Raw genomic sequence first — 15245 nt, forward strand, 5'->3', positions numbered from 1 at the left:
GGAGTGTTTCACTTGGAATGGCAGCAGCTGTGGTTCAGTTTCTCCAGTAAAGCTCTGGGCCCAGAAAGACTCAAAAAGCAGGAAAAACACATGCGAGATTGTTTTCTCAAATGGCTTGGCTGCAGACATGTGAGGCTAAGGAATGCTGGTTACACACTTTCATGGGTCAGCCTTTCCTATAAGCAATTACAGATGTTAATGGATTTATTTATTTTAAACTCAGGCTCCCAAACCAGCAGAGGATTTTGCTGTGAATCTTGGGAGTCATTTCCTGTTAGAGAGAAACTGAAGTTTTATGTAGCCAGTTCATAAATTTAATTTTCCTGGACAGAACCTTGGTGTAGTTATCACTGTAAACTGACCATTTTCTTCTAAGTAGGAGACAGCATGTAGAGAAAAACAGAATCTCACATCCTCCATGGCTTTAAATATGTCTCACAGACTCATCCGTACTGTCATATTATTTATGGTGAGTTCCTGATATTAAACTTTGAAACAGATCAGCACTTTTGTGTTTGCAACCAATCTTCAGTGCCCCAGGTAGACCGAGTCAGACATACAAACAATGCAAAACTAAGTAAGAATTTATCTGTCTTACTCCCCCCTTTCCAGACTTGTATTTACAGGCTCCTGCTCTGTTCAACATCTCAGTATTTCTGACGCTTCTGCTATTGGTGTACCTAAGAACCAGCTTTGGCACCAGTTTATAAAGCTTGAAAAGTAATGGCTTTGAAAATAATTTCTTTCAGTAAGGTATTCAATTCATTTTGGAAGATTTTAGGACTCAACAAATCACAAAGCTGGTCAAATAAAATAAACAGCAGCACTTACCTAACCACTTAGATGCCAAATCTATAGCCCAGCTGTGCCCTTCAAGTGAACGTGGATCAGCAAAATGCTACAAAGCAGGACCAATAAGAATGAAAGATGGCACCTGGAAAATGGAAGGAAAAGGTTAGGTTTACTGTATCTTGTACTGACTGCTCTTTTTGCTCAAGTTCCAAGTTGCAGGGGGAGGGAGACAGCAATAGCACATGACCCCATAGCTGACCCCGCTTTGAGCAGGATGTTGGACTAGAGACCTCCTGAGGTTACTTCCAGCCTGAGTTATCCTATGATCCTACAAATGGCCCATCCTTGCCTTTTCCATCTGGGACTAATCTTGTTTCCTGGTAACTTTCTTGAAACCAGAACCGCAACAGTTAATTCTTACAGAAATCCATCAATGTTACTATCGTAACCCTCCAGCCATATAACACCCTCACCTTTTCAATCCTACCATTTTTAGGCTCACAGGCATCTACTGAATTGAGTTCCTTGGTTTAACTGAAAAACTCCAAGAGAAAGTATCCCTTTTCACCAGTTCTCAGTTTGCTTCTTTTGTACTTCACTGACTGTCTGCTGTTGAGATGAGGAGGACAGAAGCTCCAAATCCACACTCTTTAGACCACTCGGCACTTTATTAAATTATATGTATGACATCCTCCAGTGTCTGTGCTCTAAAATAAGAGTCCCAGTCTTCTAGGAGAATCTTTCCTGACCCTTAATCATCTCCATCAGTATTTCCTGAACCTCCTTCACTCTCCATTGCTTTTTCTGAGACACATTGACCAGTACTGCAGACAGCAGACTGCTGATACAGCTGAAGAAGAAGTTTTATATTGTTCACATTCCTTCCCCATCCAGGCCTCACAGATCCTAACATCTTTTTTGCTTTGTTTTGAAAGCACCTGCTTGTTGATCAAAGGTTTCACCTGAACACAGATGTCCAGGGCTCTTTCAGTATCTGGTATCATTAAGGTGTTCCATACAATTTCTCTCTTTTTCCACCTCCATGCTCTACTTTACACTCCTCCACACTGAAGTTCATGATCTACTGTGTTACCCACAGCTCAGAGCCTGCTGGAACCACCTCTGATCTCGACTGAGCTGAAAAGGCTGTGTCACTGCCCAGTGGGACCACCAGGCACAGGCCAAGGAGGATTCAGAACAAACCCCTGGATGCTCTTTGCTACCTTTCAGCCAGTTTCCTCTCTTAGATTGTTTACCATTCATAACAATTCTATGTCTCTTTCCCCTTTTCAAAGGATTTCTGAGCAAGCTATATTAATCCGTTCTTTATTTCCTGATTTGTTGACAAATTCAAACCACTCCATTAGAGTACTAAGAGACAGTCTACTGGAGAAACTAGGCCACCATGTTGATAAAATGCTATTAGGTTAAAAATGTATAATGACAGACATCTACAAATAACCTGATGATCATTTCAACCAGTTTAATAGGTACACATAAAAGACTTAATGCCTCGTAATTACTTAGTTCAATCATAGAATCCTTCTTTAATAAACAAAACCCACAACAGGTAAAACATCTGCTACCCTCCCACCTTTCAGAGCAGCTTCTCTTTTAACAACTGAAAGCGTATTCCTACCAGCAGTCCAACAGCATGACTCTCTTCTGAGCTCTCAAATATACAACATCTGGGCCTGCTCACTTGCCACTTTAAATTGTCTATTTGTTCCAGGAACAATTCTCAGTCTCCAAAAATATGTCATCATTGTGGCTAGAAAGCATAGATCAATGCTAGGTAGGCCTCAACAACTTGTACCCAGTAGATACCTTCTCCCCTTCTGACCCCTGCAGCAGTGCCTCAGTACATATCCTCCTCAATTACTCATCTTTAAAGAAAGCCTGACTCTACACTTTCAAAAAAAGGAAAGTGCCATGCTACCATGGGAGCAATTTCCTGGGTTTCACAAGAAATACTAGGGGAAGTGGGATTATTTAACACTAGAAAGCGAGGCAAAAAGTAACCTGAATTTTTTTTCATACATGCCATTTCCTTGTGGTGAAAGTACAAATCTGCAGACAGATCCTCTCCCCACCATCTCCAGCAGGGAAACAGCCTAACAGGCGGCTGCATTCCTAACTAGGTGTAGGAAGACACAGTGCTGAGTGTGCAGCATCCGTCTCCACCAGACAGGAAACACGGAGCGAGGCTGTGCTCTGCGTGCCAGGCAGAGCGGGTTGCTGCAGGAAGGGTGGCACTTTTCTCACCAGGAGCACCTTCTCCCACTTCTTCCACCAGCAAGATCAACATAGGAGTGGTCCTGACAGTCCTGTAAAGCTGGCCAGAACTTAAGTGAAAGTCAAAGAATGGGATCAAAGTGACTAATATTGCCTCAGTCTTTAGAAATGAGTTAATCGCCATGGCCCGTATGAACCTAGGCTGCTAATTACAGCGTGTTGATAATGGACACAATGATGGGATGCATGCTGTTGTGTTGACACAGAAAGTTTTATCACCCCGCTCCCCTTTTTCGAAAGTTGCGGCCTGAGGATCTGGAGGTTGGTAGCAAAGCTTTCAATGAAGCCAGTCCAAATACAGCAAAGGGAAAGAATTTCTGTAGTGTTTGTTCTGGAAACCACACCAGAAGGTGGTCCCTAGGGATTCTTCCAGACCAAATCCTGCAACAAAAAATCTTCCTACAGGTTCCTGATGAAGAATCTACATGTCAACAGTATAACTTCTGAAAAAGCATATTATCCTCCCTACTTTTAGAGACTCTCTTCACTAGAGCCTGTTCTCTCCAGGTTCCTGCACTAAGCAATACCATTATCACTGACACTACTCTAGACACACTAGATCTGTACCGTGCAGGGTCTCTGTGTTTGTAGAAGTGCAAATAAATTAACACTGAGGACAGCAGCGCTTGTTCTAGTTGGAGAGAACAAATGTAAGCGCAGAACAGGAATTCACAGTCAGGTACCAACCCTGTTGTCCTGGTCTCTGCCAGCTGTCCTGTGCCAGAAAAGGATAACAAAACCGTGGAAATATAGGAAATGACAAATTAACTCAAGTCTATATAAGCAAGGAAATAATAGCTATGAAAATCATAATCAGATTCTAACGAGCAATCTTAGCAATGACCAGTACCAATGTCTACCTGACACTACTCACATTACCTGATATCCCATCAGAGTACCATGCTCACATTTCTTTTGAAGACTACACCTCCCCCTGCTAGAACCTTGTACATACGGTAAAGCATTTCATAGCCAGTAAAAAAATCTATCACATTCCCGACATGAATTTTAAATCACTACTTACATGATAAAATGCCCTTCTATCTTTCAAATGCTGTAGAAACTAGCCTTACTTCATAAAGCACTTCACCGAAATAGAAAATACTTACTTTATACCTCCTCTAGAAGGATAAAGGGGAAGTGAACATAAAAATAAAACCTAACGGTTGCTCAGGTGCAAATGCTCATGGTTTGTATGCAAACACAGGAGCATACAAATCACAAATATATGCAGGTGGTGTTTCAAAAACTTATTTGATTTGACTGAAAACAACAAAAAATTCTTAATTTCAACAGAAAAATACAGTTGAGAACTAAGGACTGAATAAAAACATTTCACTAGAGGCCCCAAAAATCAATAAAGAGAACAATACTTATTAAAATCTTATTTGGTTTTCAGAGAAAGAAAAGTAATCAGAGTAATAATAAAAACAAATACATAAAATAACATAATGGTAAGGGAATTGGATAGCACTGAATACAAACAATGAATTGTATTAAAATGAGAAGGAGGTAAAATTACATAAGATTAGCTTTCTGGTCACAAAAGTTAAGGACTTTCAAGAAGATCTTTTGGTGTACATCAAAACCAAAGAAGAAAAAACCACCAAGGCCACTAGATCATCATAGAACAAACTGTAAAACTGTTAATACTGAGAATGTGCAGAACTAAATATTCTTATAATATCCATCCCATGATGTTAATGAAAGTAGGCTATTCTAACAGTAATCCAAAGCGTGCTGAACAGCAGCTATTGAAGGTATTTCTGTCAACAGAATCAGATCATTTGCAAGCAGAAGTCACTGTGATTTTTCAAAAAGAACAATTAGGGAAGTGAATACCCATCTTTCAGACTGAGATCAATGCCAGGCAGTTAAAGAAATGGCTTATATGGGAATTGACGAATAAAGATGCATAATAAAATTAATAACAATCAACACAGTTTTATGAAAACCAAGATCTCCTATGTTAAGCTAATACCTTTTTAATGAGACCTCTGTGTGTTAACAGAGGTGTAATTCTTTTGTAAACCATTAAAGAAGTATCGAGGGACAAAATGATTAATTAAAATCATACAAAATCAACACAACACATTTAAAATTATTAGAATGTAGCTAGATAGGTTTCAAAATGCAACTACAAACAGCAGTCATTGAGAACATATGTTTCTAGGACCATCCCACAGCGATTAACTCTTGGCCTGTCTTGTTTTCTATAACTTAGACTTAGGAAATGAGTTAGGAGAGACATAAACCACCGCTGATCAAGCTGTCTGATGATGCAGAGAAAGGAACCGTTAGATAGTGTTGATGACAGACAGAGGCAGAAGGATGCAGACCACTTGGTAAACTAGCACCAAGTCATCATTTTGGGACAAGGCCATACTTAACAGGATAGGTAAATCTATCCTGGGAAGCAATGACGACAAAGGAGTTAGGAGTCCAGACAGATAATCAGAACAATGGCAGGTCCCTATACGAGTCTGTGGCCGTATCAATACATATACTGCAACAGTAAAAAGGTTAATTTCCTTTATAGTGGTGAAATTGTTACAGTGAACCTACAGCACAATTCATTCAAAAGAGGACGCATTGCCCACAGGTCATAGAGCACCAGGGGCATAAAGGTTAGGAACCGTGCTGCTTCAGCCTGCCTTTTCAGTACCCAGCACAAAGCCTTAACCAGTCCATCATTCTTCCAAACCGACCACAACGTGACCTTAGCCCAGGTGTCTGACTCTATTCAGATGTGGGTAATACTGACCATGTCAAACAATGCCATCATTTTGTAGATCAAGAACGGAGCAATCAGCGTTATGCATGTTTGTGGCAAGAAAATAAATGGAATAATTAATGAAAAAGTGAATATAAACAGAAATGTTTATATTACTGTTAAATACTCAAGCCATTTCTCTCCAGGAAGACACTGTTATTCTAAAGGGCACGTTCTCTTAAAACAGAGTAAGTTCTACTGATACTATTTTTTCCCAAAAAGTGTAGCTTCCGATTTGTGATTATGTCAAAGCTTATCATCACAAAAACCAAATATAAAGTGAAATTTAACACAGTATCTTGATTTCCCTACATTCGCTAAAATAGAAAGATGCTTGCTTTGAAAAGGTGACCAAACTCATCATGGATTTCTACAGGTGATCTAATAATGGATCGTTTACGCTAACATGTCATTAATTTATAATAATGAATAACTTGCTCTCTTCTCAGCTAAAATCATATATAAGATGTACAGTAAAATACACAACATACTGCTTTATGGATATGTTGCTTTATGATGTTTCCATGCTATCGTATCTGTTCTCCATACACCAGCGTCCATCATCTTGGTTTACTGTTCTGAAAATACATTTTAAGATTTCTTCCTATTAAAATATCTTCTCCTTTTATTAATTTAGTTCCTTCGCCTTCTCAATATCCAAATATATTGTTACCTATAGACTTGCTGTGAGTGCTGGGGGAAACTCTGGTATCATACCAATGATCTCACGGATGCATGAATGTGTATCTTCCACTGAGGACTACAATAACAGCAAGAGGTCAGCTCTCAGACAACGATGTCAATTTTTCTGTGTTTAGCTTTCAGGAAAATTCTTTCTAGAAACTCTGGACAAGGCCTTAAATTCAACTGAGGACCCTGAAGCGTATTTTAAATTTCACTAGCATACAATAATGTGTCAAACATCCTCTTTAAATTTCTATTTTTTACCATTTGACAGCTTCTTTGGAAAAAAAGTGTAATGAAAAATGACTCAGTGGGAAAAGCAAATGCTCAAAAGAACCTGAGGTCCAACTTCCTCTAAATGTAAAGCTTACAGTAAAAATTCTGTTTCTGTTTCCAGTCTGCCTCTGACACACCCATATAGTGTAAAGCAATAAAATGACTGCTGGCTACCCAGAAAACTGTTTTAATTCAAACAGCAAAATCAAAGGAGACAGGAGGGACCAGGAGGGAGATGAAGAATAGGATCTTAAGTGGATACAAAAGCCAACCACGCAAGGGTCTTCGTTTGTAGTTAAAACAGTGACTATACCCAGCCTGTGATTTTTTTCAGAGTTTATACAGTAGCCAAAAGACTGAGCATCAGTCAATGTTACTGCCATTGGGCTTTACCAGAGTCAAACTATTTAGTGCAAATAGTATGTTTTTCCCCAGCAAATGCATAATTTCTGCTTTATTTAAAAACTGCATGGTTACAAGAGGCACCTGCATATCAGGATTGGGGACAACGCGTTGTCCGTAAAACAGCCATCACCAACCGTTTCCCCTCAAGGCGGGCCCATACGCTGTTCCTTGTGCCCCCAAGCCTGGAAAACAAAGATAAAATTCCGTGTTGCTTTGCAAAGCAGCCAGCAGACTCCTCAGAATTGCTTTCACTGATAACACTGCTTGAAAGAAGTTTGCTTTGAGACTGGACGCATTAAGCAGTTTTTAACGAATCTTCCTAGCAGTCAATGCATGCTTGAACTCTGACACCCTTGTAATCAGGCCTTCCACTGAATAACTTTGCCTTTGCTTTATCACTGAGTTTTTGCTTTTGATGCCATGTTAACATCAAGGATGGAGGCTTCGCCCTACTGAACAGCTGCAGCGCAGCAAACAGCTACCCAGCCGAACCCAACCCGAGGTCCCCTGACGCGCCGGCGCTTCAAGGCCACGCTCAGAGCTGCCCCAAGGTTTCTGCTCACAGCTGTGACCGTGACAGGCCCCTGAGGGCCAACGCCTGGGCTCACCTCAGGCTCCGCGCCCTGGCAGGGCCAGGGAGGCCTGTAGCGACCAGGCCCGGCGGCTCGCGCCTGAGCCGCACCCCGTCCCACACGAGGGACCCGCCTCCCGCTCCTCAGGGGGATGACGTCCCACCAGTGACGTCGCATCCTCATGCAGATGACGTCGCACCCTGGGGTGACACCCGCCCCAGGGTTCGACACCACCTCCTCCCCGCCAGCAGGTGTCGCCGCGCCGCGCTGATGGCGCCGGCGTCATGACGTCATGACGTCATGACGCCACGCCGCGCGCCCGCCCGCCCCCCGCCCGCCGCCACGGCGGCGCGGCTCGCACGGCCGCCGCTGTGAGAGGCTGCCCCGCCCGCGCGGCCCCCCCCCCGCCCCCGCCCCGGCCCGCCGCTGACCTCTCCGCCGCGGCACGGGCTCGCTCCCGCCGCTCCTCGCGCCCCGCCGCCACGGCGGGGAGCCCCGCGGCCCAGCCGGAGCGCATGCGCGGGCCAACCGTCTCACTCGCCCGCAACGGGCACGGTGCGCATGCGCGGGCCCCGCCGGCGGGACGCGGGGCAGAGGCCTTGCGCGTGCGCGCACGGGGAGGGCCGCACCCTCCCGCGCAGGCGCACGCGCTTCCCGCCAGCGGCTGCTCTGGGGGTGCCCGCCGGGGGCTGCGGGCCCCGTGAGCGCTGCCCCCTCGGCGGTCGCGGCTCGCCTCGTCAGCGGCGGACGGAGGGCACCCGGGTCGCTCCCCGCTCCTCGCCCCGGGGGAGAGGCCGGGAGCCTCCCCTCGGGCAGGCAGCGGCGCCTCCTGAGGCGAGCCCGGCCTGAGGCGGGCAGTCCGGCGGCCACCGGGGGCGGCCGTGATCCAGGGGAAGCGGCGGCGGGCCCGGCCGCCTCCCGCGGCCTTGCAGCGCGTCAGGGCCTCAGCCCAGCCCGGCCCAACGTAAAATGCTGGAGCGTGGAGTGGGGCCTCTGCTCCTGTTGTAACTCAGGTGAATAACGAGTCTGGAGAAAGTACGGCCGAATAGAGGAAAGCGTACGGCATAGCGTTGCTTACTAATAAAGAATTCGACTCGACCTAAATACTCATAGGTAGAAAAATGTAAATAGGGAGAGAAATACATACCATCTGTTCACGAGCGTGGGACTATCATTAAAAGTCGCTCATCTTCACATTTAAAACCTAAGGCACGCGTTTGCAGGCTGCAGAGCTGCAGCTAAAGCCCATTGTAACTAATGCTGTGGGGTTACAATGAATGCTGTGCTGCTCCCATGGAAATTAATGGAAGTATTGAAATTTCAAGGCAAGCAGTTACATAGGTCAAGCTTTCACCAAGCTTATCTGTCAAAAGAAAAGAGCATTGCCTTTTTATTTCATATTTCTTAGTGCCTGGGGTTGAACAGGAAAATGGATGCCATTTTTCCACTACACTCAGTTCCAGCTCAGAGACCACATACTGAATATTAACTTGGAGTTGGGATCAACGAAAATTTCCTCCAAACGAATATTTAATTGTGGCCAAAGGGCTGCAGGTATAAAATGACCAGAGACTGGGGGGGGGGGGGGGGGGGGGGGGGGGGGGGGGGAGGTTGTACGCTGGATTTGCGTTTTGAATGCATGTTTCGTGTTGAAATCAGGATTTCTTTCTCAATGCTTGGTATGGATGCAGCAAGAACCAAAATCACTCCTGGGTAACACTTCTTAACAGGCCAAGAGGCAGAGTGAAGAGGTTTAGCGGCACACAGAACGTGCTGGGGCTGACACTCCTATTAGCTTGCTTCAAAAATAACAAATCAACTAACAAATACAAAGCACTACTTCTAACTGAGAATGATATGATGGGTCCTTTACACATAACATTTATTTTTCCATAATTATATCTTGATCCATGTAATTTGACATCACCAAAAGAAACTGACACTGTCATAGCATTGCCTGTTTGGAAAGCTTACAGAAAAAAATTAACTACAACTTTTAAAATGGAACAAGCTCCTGAGGCACCATGCTTTTTCACTTCCAGCAAAGCAATTTAATTTTTAACCCATGCTAAATTAAAACAATTTTACTGGAAACCCTTGAATTTTAAGCAAACAATGGGTGCCCTTGGTTATTTTGGCAGGACTGATGGGTGTATTTTTTGCAGTGAATCTCCCCAGGAGCTGCAATATGCCCATGGCAGTATGAGAACCCAAAACTGATATGAAGAAATCCTTTGGTTTGTGTCTTTCAACACTTCTGCTAGTTTATTCAAGTTCTTTCTCAAGTTGCTACACTTACGGGAATTAGAAGCACTCTGAGGAAAAATCCTGCAAGAACTTGCAAGCGCATATTGCACAAACGTAGTGAAAAATACTCTGGTTATGGTGTACTGAGACACTGCGTGTTCCACAAGGACAACTAAGCCAAGTCACAGTAACATTTCGTTGCACAACACCCTAAATGCAAACTGAATTCAAAAGCACCAAATATTTAAAAGAATAACTAGGAGGGCTCCGAGGGGCACCTCCACAAGGTGCTGGACAGCCCGCAAACCCCGTCACACGCCTGCAGTCAGGGAAGCTGCCTGTCGGTGTTCAAAGCAGTGCTGAAAACAGCAAACGCACGCACCTTCAGCTGGACCGGCCTCCACATCGCGGCTGCCAGGCAACGCTGCAGCCTCCAGCTCTTCTGCTGCATGTCATGTAGTTAAATGCAATTTTCTACTCCAAAAATGCTGAGGCACCAAAGAAAAGGGCCCCTGAGAAATGTGAAACACATAACATGCACAAGCATCTGCTTTTTCACCACTTGAATCCTCTAAAGCTTACTGCGCTCAATGAGAGGAGCGCAGACACCCTGAACCTTGCTGATATGTGTAAATGCAGCCTTTTAAAAGTCTGCGCTGAAAAGAGCCAAAGGAATTGTGGTATTTCCAAGAGACGGGTTCAAAAGCACTAACATTTAACAGTATGTACTGGCTACCAAACAGGTATCTATTTCACAGGATGTTTCAAGGCCTCTAGCCATTCCTAAAGGCAAGAAGGACGTGGTTGCTGCAACCGGCTCTATTCGCTGTTTGTACCCAACATCAGCTAGAAGACACAGCTGCAGTTACAGGCGTAGAGAGAAGAATCAGCTCTCCCAAAATCAGGCAGCTGATCAGAGGCAGACTATCTGAGTCTCCATGTAGATCTACTGGACTCCTGCTAGCAATTGTTTAATAATTCACCTTTTCTCCCCACCAGGGAACTGCTCTGTATCAGAGGTGGCATAGGGCCCCAGTGCTTTAGACTCTAGTATGAAAATCTTGGCTTAATTTAATGCGTGCTAGTGGTACTCTCCCATGAATTACAACTGTATAGGTGCAGGCAGGTCCCTGAAATAACAACACTTCTGATACACATTGTGAAAGACAGGATATTTACTGTCACACTTTGGTTTTGAGCTGTCTCTGCAGAAAACGACAATTATGGAACTTGTGGACACTGTAGCCAATACTAAAATGTTTTTAAAATAACTGTGCTTGAATTCACTGTGCAATGGTATTTATAGTAAATATGTTTATCTACATATCTATGAATACACACATTATGTATTATATATACATATTTATCACCGGTATGCTACAGTCAGCATTTCTCAAAATTTGTGTTTCACTTTGTTATCTCTGCTCAGTCTGACAGATGTACTGATCTGTGTTAAGACTTGTAACGCTGGTGGCTCTTTGGAGCTCCAGATTAACTTTTTAAAGCTGTCAATCCAAATTGATTCAATCCAGGTCAGCAGTGATCAGAGAAGCAGTCACAGAGGCCAATTCCGATGAGTAAAGTTTAGGGTTTGCATTAATTTATTGTGTTTATCTGCCCTTCTCATGGACTTTGGCCTTGCTGGATGACAGAGCTCAGCACAATACTCAGCGTGCTGAGTCTCTTGAAAGGGCAAAACAAGCAACAATGCAGGATTTTCAAGAGCAGGTTTGTTTTGTTTTCTTCTAAAGTGTGAATTTTGGGATGGTGCATGTCACTATATCCATCTCCTCTTGTAAGCCTGCCAGAAAAATATGCATGTTTCCATTCAGTAAGTCACACAGCATGAGTTACAGTGTGCTGTCAAATTAAGTTGTAATAAACCAAAATTTGTCTTGTTCTCCTGGGAGGTGAAATGCATTGTAATTTCCAAAAAGAATCCCCATCATCCAGTAAGGAAACTGGTCATTAAACATGCTAAGAATATCTAAACACATTAAAAATACAGTGCCCAACTAAAAAAAAAAAAAAATCCGCATCCTTTGATTTCTTGAAGCATATTGCATGATAATTTAGAGCACTTTTTTTTTAAATATTTGCTAAACCACTTGGGACAGAACAAGTCCAGTGATTGAGATACATTAGCGAAACAAAACTCAAGTTGAATCTCCCTCTGCCTCCTGTCACAGCTCTAACGTCCTGAGTTTCCAAAGGTTTAATCTGGGACAGTTCCATGAAGGATTTACTTACTGATTTACTTCTGGATCAGGTTTTAACCCCAATTACCCCTCATTTACTTGGGCTGCAAAAGGAGAACCGAGCTTTGCTTGGCTTCACAGACTGCTTCTTTGTTAAGTCCTATTACCTGACCTCAAATCCCTTGCAGATCATATCTTGACATTTGGAATAAAGCTGGACAGATGTGTTTAATGGACAATTCATTACAATACCTTTTGCCACAAAGGTTTAAAAAGAGGAAAAGTCTGCTTCCTTCACCAATTTTTCATCCTTCCTGCCGCTGTAAATAGATCAACAGCAATGCTACAATCAGGAGTCCTTACAAATTTAAGTACTTACAGAAGCCTTTGGTCCTTGCCCTCCTGTCATCTATTCCATTTTGACCAGAACTGGTAGCAGACTTTTTTACCCATTCCCACCTGTTCACACTCCAGACTATTTTCAGGAGGAGTATGATGGGAAGGGGCTTGTGATTTGGGATAAAATTATTGCTAGAAGGGGTTCCAGGTCTGGCAGTGGGAGATAGCACCAAGGAGCACTCTTCTGTCACGGGTGAGAACAGGAAAGTGACTGTCAAGGCAGACTGCTCTCTTGGCCTGGTCTGTGTTGTAACCACAGCATCGGCCACTAAGTGGTCTAGAGAAGATGGAGGTTAAATGTAAAGGAGGAGGTAAAGGAGAAACAAAAGACAATTCTGATTGCAGAGGAAGAACAAATGACTTTTTTTTTTTTCTGGAAAGAAAGCTTCCTGCTGATGAAAGAAAAGGAAAACCCATGTTCAACCCCTCCAGAAGCGTCAGGAGGTGAGCTGTTCTGGGCCGAGAAAGATAGCAAGATAGATTTTAGCATGCCAACCTCTTCTTCCCAAGCAATAGGGGAGATGACCAGCTGAAAAAGACTTTGTACAGGATAATTGCAGTAAGCAGCCAAGCTTCCAGGTCTCCTCTGAAATCCCAGGAATTTTTGAACCTGGGGGTTACTGGGAAAGCACATGATGTCACTGGATAAGGTTTGGGCAGACCCAGAACTGCCCTGGGAAGAATTTCTAAATGAATGGGGTATTGGGCAGAGATGCTCTCGAAGTTGCTGTTACATTAGTGTTGACTGCCTCATCCAAACCCAGCAGGTACTTGTCTTTATGCCTCTGGATCTTGGAAGGGGTTTGTTTCACTTTGCTGGGATTCTTGAGTCCTGGGCTGTGTCCCTAACTCAGATCTACTGTGTTTCTTAGAGAAACATATTTAAGTTCCATGCAGACCTTATTTGTACAATAAGAATAATTCTGACTTACTTCACAAGGAGAGTGGGAGGATTAACTAACAATTGTGAAGCACTACAGAAGTGCTAAACATTATTAATGGCTCCCAAGTTTTCTTCTTTTAGAAACAGTGGCCATTTCTTCCCATAATGTTTTAAACAGTTGCTGCTCAAGGAGCTTAGATTGCAGATTCCTGGCCTGTGGTTTGTCCATAAATCATAGACCTGGAACCTACCCAAGACACTCTCGATAGTCTCAGCAGGAAGTCTGGACAAGAGAAAACTCTGTTCTCAATCTGGCCCAGTGAACTACTTTATAGGCCGGTCCAGTTTCAAGGTCCTGAGCCAGACGTGAGAGGGATTCTGTCCAAGTTTAAAAGCACGAGGTCTCAGGAATGTCCTTTCAAACTGGATTTCACTGCCTATAAATATTTTCCATCTTCTGCCCTGGAGGATATAGGTTTGACTCCACAGCCGATGAGCCCGGGCAGAGCAGGAGAGAAGGCCACGCTGTTTATCACCAACAGTTTGTCAGCACAAAGTTTAACTTGTAGAAAAAAGAACCCAACCCATGCTCAAAGCCATGCTCTGGACAAAAAAATTCCCCCCCCCCAAAACAATAAGAAAAAGAGACAGGCAGCAGTTAGTAAGGTCCCAGTGAAAAACAAACCCGACAGATCAATTTTCTGCACAAAGCGGGGTTCAGCATTGCTTACAGCCAGGAAAAGAAATATGTTTCATGAGATTCTTCCAGGCTGGAGATCCCAAATTCCAACCCATGTGGAAATTTGGTAGGGGAAATGCAGAAGGACACAACTAGCCCATGCTGGGCACTTCACAGCACCATTCCCACACGTTGCACACTCTTGGAACTCTTGGTTCACCTCGGCATGCTAGAAAAATCAGGGGGCACTACTCTCGCTGCAGGAAGAGCACAAGCCAGATGGAAACTAGTTAGTGATATGCTTTTGCAGATGAGTAATTTAGTATCTGAGTGGAGAGGATGGGAGCTGGAAGAACACAGGAGCTGGAAGCGCACAACCGCAGCTTCACCACTACAAACAGCACTGCAGTTTTGATGCAAGATCCATACAAGTCTTCTCTGCTTGCACAGCGTGTTTTGAGGTTGTACAGAAAGTGAAAAACCAGGCTCTAACTAACTTCTCATGCCTCCCTTTTACCATCACGTTTGAAACAACTCATCCTTTACACTGCTCGTTTACTGAAGAGCCTCTGTTACATTCTATGTGGAGGCTGTTTCAGAGCCAAAGTCATCTACAGACTGGCTTTTGAGCAACTCACCTGCATTCCCATTGGCACTTCAGCTTGTGTTCATCAACATGATGCCATACATCCCCCTTTTCCACTAGGATCTGTTCTGTTAGCCATGCATAAAATCTTCATACATCAGCACTCTCTGCAGGTCTTTGCAAAATAAAAGGGAAAGCTGAGTCTGAGAAGTAAGGACCCGGAGAGGCTGCTGGTGCATGCAATGATGAAGCTTAGACAAATCATCAAAGCAGCATGATAAAATATGTGAGATTGGGTCAAAGCACCCTCCTGATATTGCTGCTACTGCTCCTTGCTGCATATGGGCTCCCAGGACTCTCACCACCTCTCACCATGTTTGATGGGTACAGGGACAAAGGGTAGGTTTGCACTCCAGTAACAGAAATCTTATTTGATCTTTCAGTCACAAATCTCTC

Source organism: Pelecanus crispus, chromosome 11, assembly GCF_030463565.1.
Source record: "Pelecanus crispus isolate bPelCri1 chromosome 11, bPelCri1.pri, whole genome shotgun sequence".
NCBI lineage: Eukaryota > Metazoa > Chordata > Aves > Pelecaniformes > Pelecanidae > Pelecanus > Pelecanus crispus.